At 50.2% G+C, this 6000-nt stretch overlaps 1 protein-coding gene across 2 annotated transcripts in view; it reads right to left on the reverse strand.

Moving 5' to 3' along the window:
* The window catches only part of AKAP1 (A-kinase anchoring protein 1), a 33403-nt gene extending 27932 nt beyond the window's left edge, over window positions 1-5471 (reverse strand). Inside the window, exons 1-2 of one of the 2 annotated variants that reach the window (XM_037810392.1) lie at window positions 5330-5464; window positions 4070-4238 (exon numbers count right to left, since the gene is read on the reverse strand). The gene's annotated coding sequence lies outside the window, so the exon portion shown is untranslated. Of the gene's footprint in view, window positions 1-4069; window positions 4239-5329 lie in introns of both variants that reach the window. The other variant, XM_037810391.1, reaches the window with a different exon arrangement.
* Window positions 5472-6000: the final 529 nt, after the last annotated feature.

Here is a 6000-nt window from a genome sequence, read left to right on the forward strand (position 1 = left end):
CTTTTCAACCAGGAGACTGAGTTAAACAGCTGTCTTCGGAGAAGTTCCCCAGGCACTGAAGGCACAGCTACCTACCTCTACGCATAACACAGCACCAGGATAGGGGCTTTTCCATTCATGGCTATCACCTGTGCAGTTCCCAAGTGCCAAATGGTTGCAGAATTCTGGTGATAAACTATGGGTAAGGCAACAGAGTTAAAGAGTAGGATCCTGTACATGAGTTTCCTCACCTGTAAGATGGGGTAACAGTACCTCCCTCAGAGGATTGTTAGGAGGCTTAAATGACTCAAATCTCTAAACAGATTGACTCACAGTTTGTAGGATACAGGATTTTAATCTTTTAAAAACCTTGTTTTACTTGCGGCTCACACTCCCTTTATCCAGTGTATGGAAAGATGAGTAGATGAATAATAGGGGGGAAAAAGGAGTACAAGATATTTTGGGTGTCCTTTTTTCTTTTGTTTTTATTTTTATTCTTATTCTTTTTTTTGGAATAATAAAAATGTTGAAAAATTGTGATGAATGCACAACTATGTGATGATACTGTGAATAACTGTACACTTTGGATGACTGTACGGTATGTGAATACATCTCAATGAAATTGCATTAAAGCAAAACAACAACAAAAAAAACCAAAACAACCTAGTTTTAGTTTTCGTGATGAGAAGGGAGTGCTAATGGGGCAGTAAATAAAAAACAGCCCTGGGGCCTGGCCAGGGAGAGATCTTGGTCTAAAGCCAACCCAGCCAGGTGTCCAGGGGTCAAGCTCACCTTTCTCGGGCCTCAGCTTCCTCATCCACAAACTAGAGATACCCAACCTTATAGAGCTGAGAAAGTATTGAAGTGGGACAGTTCAAAACCCACTCCACCCAGCCCCAAAGCACCAAGTATAAGTGCCTGCTATACATCTTCTGCCGTCTGCCTGCAAGAAAAGAGAGCTCATGTTATATGCCAGTGGTCAGTCTAGCAGGGTTCTGACAAAGCATAGCCAGGACCAGACAACAACTAGCCCCACACCAACATTCCAGGATCCCCTCTGGGGCACAACTCTCCCTCAAGCACCTTCTGTGAAAACAGGCCCCCAACTTGACACTCATTTAGGACTCCCACTGGGACTCTGTAGACTATCATAAGGTGGGTGCAGGACCAAGTAGCAGGCCTGGTGACATCTTTCACTTGGTCTTCAAGTGACATCTTTCACTTGAAGACCAAGCACTGAGAGCACAGGTCTTGGAGAACCAGCAAGCACCTTTAGGATAATAAACAGGCTCTCAAACCCGAACAGCTCTCCAAGGGCTTAGTGTCTGGCCCTTCTGCTTCAGGCTCCTTTCCCCAGGCCCTTCAATAAACTCCTCTCTCAAACTGCTGCTAATTGATCAACTCCCAACTAGCAAACGTGAACTTGCTTAACATGCCACATAAAAACAAAAACAAAAACAAAAACACCACAAAAATAATTTGTCATCGAAGCTGGCAGGTTTCTGGATTATAGAAGATTTAAAACCCAAACGTGATGCTTTAGAGATTAAGCCCAGTGGTGAAACCAGCCTCATCAGCTCTGAGCTCTGCATAACCTTACTTCCAGAACTCACCTTAGGGCCTTATTTTTTCCTAGATACAAAGGGGCCTCAGTGACATGTGACAGTAAACACAGCCAGCCAGAAATACAGGATGAGGAAGAGAATGTTTACTATATCCTGAGCTGTAAAAACATCCAGATGCCAAAGACCTGGAAGGAATGAAGACGCCTCTAAACCATTTAGCAGAAGGAATGGAAAAGTTAAAGGGACACATTGAATGAAAGCTACTTATTATTGGAAAGCCACAGAATGCTGAATGATAACATACACTCCTTCACTGCTTAGAAAGCAGTCAAAAGATTAGGAAAAAAGCCAATGGATTTTAGAGTATTCCTTGGTTCCTTTCACAAAAGCCCTCAAGAGAACCTAATTTATGACCAAACCCATGCTTGTTAGTTTCTCTCCCCATGAAATTACAAGCACTGAAACTATCTGGAATGACCTCCAACTTGACCCTTCTAGACTATACTCAGAGGTGTGAGAATTAAAGGATTAAAGAGATGCTCACCTGTAACTCACCTAGCACATATCTGCCAAAGAAGAGGCATCCCCTAAACTTCAGTTCCCACATCTCCACTACTTCTCCAGTCAGACCCTATCCTACTCAAAACATGTTTTCCACTACCCAAGTTTAAAATCAGGTTCCACGGCCAGCAGGTGGCATCAAGTTCATTCAGTGGAACACCACCAACAATGGGTACTCAATGTCAAATGGTCATAAAAGTGAAACTTGTGTGAGGTATTACACCAGGAAGGGACATGAAAGAAACAGAACTTGCCCTAGGAAGCAAGGCTGAGGGCTAAAATACACCTCTACCATAGAGATTAGCAACTCTCAGTCTGATATGATTTTAGTGGTGCAAGAGGCCCTACCACCTCCCTGGAGTAGAGGAAAATTCTTCTCTGAATGACAAACAGAAGGTATTAACTCAGACCTGAAACAACTGTCAACTTCGCCACAATAAAGAGAACAGACCAAGTTGCAGAGAAGCCCCTTTCATTCTAGACTCACAGGGCAGATTCAGAAGAAGTGGCCTGGGGGAGGACGGGCTGGAAGGTGGTAGCTCCCGAGGTCCATGGGCTACTTGCTGACTGCTCCTCAGAGCCCTGAAATCTACACACCAAAGAATGGCTGCAGCCAGGCTGCTGGCTAGCAAAGCATGGGGAAACCAATTTGTTTTCCTTTTCCTTCCAACCACGTTTCTAGGTTAGAGGCTGGGGGAGAGGACAGGTGGAGTTTTTAATAAAATTCAAATCACTCAAGTGATGCAAGAGAAATTAAGTAAAATCAGTTGCAGGGCTTCTATACGGGGAAGAAAACAATGTTTGAGCCCCCATCATGGACCAGGCACAGTCCCAGAGTCTCACCAATATTATCTCAATGTGTCTTTAGGGCAGAACGGGGAACCCTGTGAAGGCTAAAACTAGCCTTTCCCCACAAACTATGACTCTGATCCAGGCTGGGTCCAAAGCCCAAGAATAATTTGGGGTACCAGGTAGCAAGACACTTTGCTTTAAACTATTGATGCTCAGCATCCTTACCCCGGAGACCCATCAACTTCTGTAGCACCTCAGCAGGCCATTTCCAACAGACACCCCCAGTGTCACCCTGCAGTAGCCAAGTGCGAACATTTTTCCTAGAAACAGCTAGAGGGTGAGAGTGAGAGGTTTACAAGGGACTCCAGGTGTACACCAATCAATCCATTAGTCCTCTCACTCACTGGCTTCAATCAGTTACCTGCAAGCTCTGGGTCATCACCTAACAACATACATGGCAAAAGAGCCTATTTATTCCAGGAAACAACTGAAGCTTTACTGATTTGCATACCTGTAGGATCTAGAGAAGAATCTCTAGCCTAAGGCTGTATTTCACAGCGAATACACCCAAGAATTATTACTAGACCTCGCAAAACTAGAGATGAAAAAGAAAAGGTTCAACACAAGTCAAAAAGCTCCCCAAACACAACTTCACTTATTTAATGCTCAGAAAGTCGTCAATAATCAGATGAGCCACCTGAATGCCAACAACAGGTATCGGTCAGGCAGGCTACTCATTTCAAAGATGTGCTGTACCTTTAAGAGGAAAGTGGATGGGTGGTGTTTACTAGAACCCAAGCTTTGCTTTCTAAATAAAAGTAAAGCTTTTTTTTTTTTTTTTTTTTTTAAGTTACCAATTTAGGAAGGACTTAGCAGTTACAAGAACAAGTAAGGTTATTAGTTGCCAGAATTAATAGCTGGTTTTTTGTTGTTGTTTTTGTTGTTGTTGTTGTTGGATTCTGGGAACAGAAGTGTTCCTTGATCGGGAGCAGCAACATCAAGGAGCAGCAAACCAAGCAACAGATACACTTGCACTAGGTCCCACAGCCCAGATTTCACTGCAGATATAAAGACCAAGTAACCTGCATTTCAGTAGGGGAAAGATAGCTGTTTTAAATGCACTAATTGCCCTCCCCGTACACCCCACCGGTTTGAGAGGCCTCCATTCACACCTGGAGCGAAGTCCACCGGGTTTCTGTTAGTGGCTGCGGATGGGCAGGCAGGCGCCGGTCCTGGGCATCTCCCCGGGGGAGGAAAATCCCGAAACGCCCAGAGCTTCCATCTGTCTCCAGTCCTTTCTGCAAGACCCACCCTTCCATCAGCACCTTTCCTCCCCCATCCCTGGGAGAGGAAATGAAATCAACTGTCACCTAGGGCACAAATTAGTTGAGCACAGATAGGAAAGCCCGCCCCCGAAGCGCCCAGCCCACGGATTCTCCAAGCACATTTTAAAGGGTAACCCCGAAACAAGCATGGTCCCTCCAGACCAGAGGCGGGTGGGGGGGAGGGGGCAGGCGGAGAGCGACACGTGACCCACTGCGCCCCGGGCGTGAAGTCGGCGGGCACACGGGACTGGACAGCCTCCGCCTCTCCCGACAAGCCAGTGGTTATCAATGCTAATCCTCTCAAGAGACGCCCAAGCCTTCCACCTCGGAACCCTAACTCGGTCCAAACGGACCCTCCACCCGAAATAGGATTCCGATCACAATCGATCTCCCGACCCAGCGTACCGGTTCCGCAAAGCGAACTCCCCGGAGCCGAGCTACGCGCTCGGGTTTGTCACTACCGCCGGGCCTACGGTGGGGTAGAACCCAGGGCGAGCCAAAGAGACCCAGAAGTTGGGTGAGGTTCATGAAGTTACCACTTCAACTCCGATCCCTCTGAAGGAGTCGAGGGACCCCGCGGGGCTTGGGGGACCCCCTCGTTTTTCTTTAGTACCTGACACTGCCCACAGCCCGCCCCGTCGCCTCCTCTGCAGGCTCAGACCGGGTACATTCGACCTTTGAAAAGTAAACGCGTACGGGGTTGGGCGACCTTGGGTGGGACGCGCTCACGTCTTTTCAACCGAAGACACCCTTCAGAACGTTCAGGGAAACTTAAGCCCCAGAGGGCAGAGGTGGTGACGCGGGGGTGGGGAACCGCGCCGCTGGTGAGCACCGCCCCAAGCCACGCACGCCCGATCTGTCAGCAGGAGCCCGCGGACAGACAGCCCCAGCGGGCAGGACGAGGGGGAGCGCAGGCGGGGAAAATGAAAGGAAGGGCCTGCTCTTGACAGCCGGCGGCGGGCGTCTGAAACCTCCTGCCCCAGGGCCTCTGGAGTGCGCGGCGCACTCTGCACCTGCACCCCAGGTTCCTCATCACCCCGACGGCATCGTCCTCCCGGGCCAGGCAGGTGGTCCCCAGACCAGCTGGCCCTGGAGACCCCAACTTACCAGCTCCTCGGTGATCGTCCGGATGCAGGGTCCTCGCGCCGCCACCGCCCCCCGGTCTCCGGCCCCGGTGGCCCAGAGCTCCAGCCGCTACCCCACGTGCTCGCCGGGGCGGGTGGAACACAGAGACATTAAATACTGAGGACGCGCAGGGACGTGCCCACGGCTCGACGCAAAGCCCCGCCCCCCGCCCTCGTGCCCCCGCGCCCGCCCTCGCTCACCTGCGCGTGCGCGCCGCCGGCGACTCACTCCCACGCCCGGGCTGCTCTTCTCCCAGCTGCGCCAGAGGGGGCGCAGTCTAGAGATTTTCCTGAACATCCCGGGGCCGCTGGGAACCGGGCGTTGCTCGTGCTCTCACGAGAGGAGCTGCAGTCTCGCCGGGCTCGGAAAGAGCGGGCCTGCGCCGGCGCCTGAAGAACCCGGGGGAACCGGGGTGTTTTGCACCTCGCGAGACCACCGTGTGTTTCCTGCAGAAGAAAAACTCCTTCTTTTTCCTGCCCTGTCTCTGAGAGATCTCGAGGGATCGGTTAGACCCTCTGCCTGCCTCGGGTCCGAGAGCCCCGGGGAAAGAGCGCAGGGGCGGATGAGAGGCTGGGTTCCCATGGCCTCGGAACTCTGAGCTTCCCCGAACATCATTGCATTGTAATGCACAATTAGATGACCGTTAATAATTG

This window comes from Choloepus didactylus, chromosome 18 (assembly GCF_015220235.1).
Source record: "Choloepus didactylus isolate mChoDid1 chromosome 18, mChoDid1.pri, whole genome shotgun sequence".
Taxonomy (NCBI): Eukaryota; Metazoa; Chordata; class Mammalia; order Pilosa; family Megalonychidae; genus Choloepus; species Choloepus didactylus.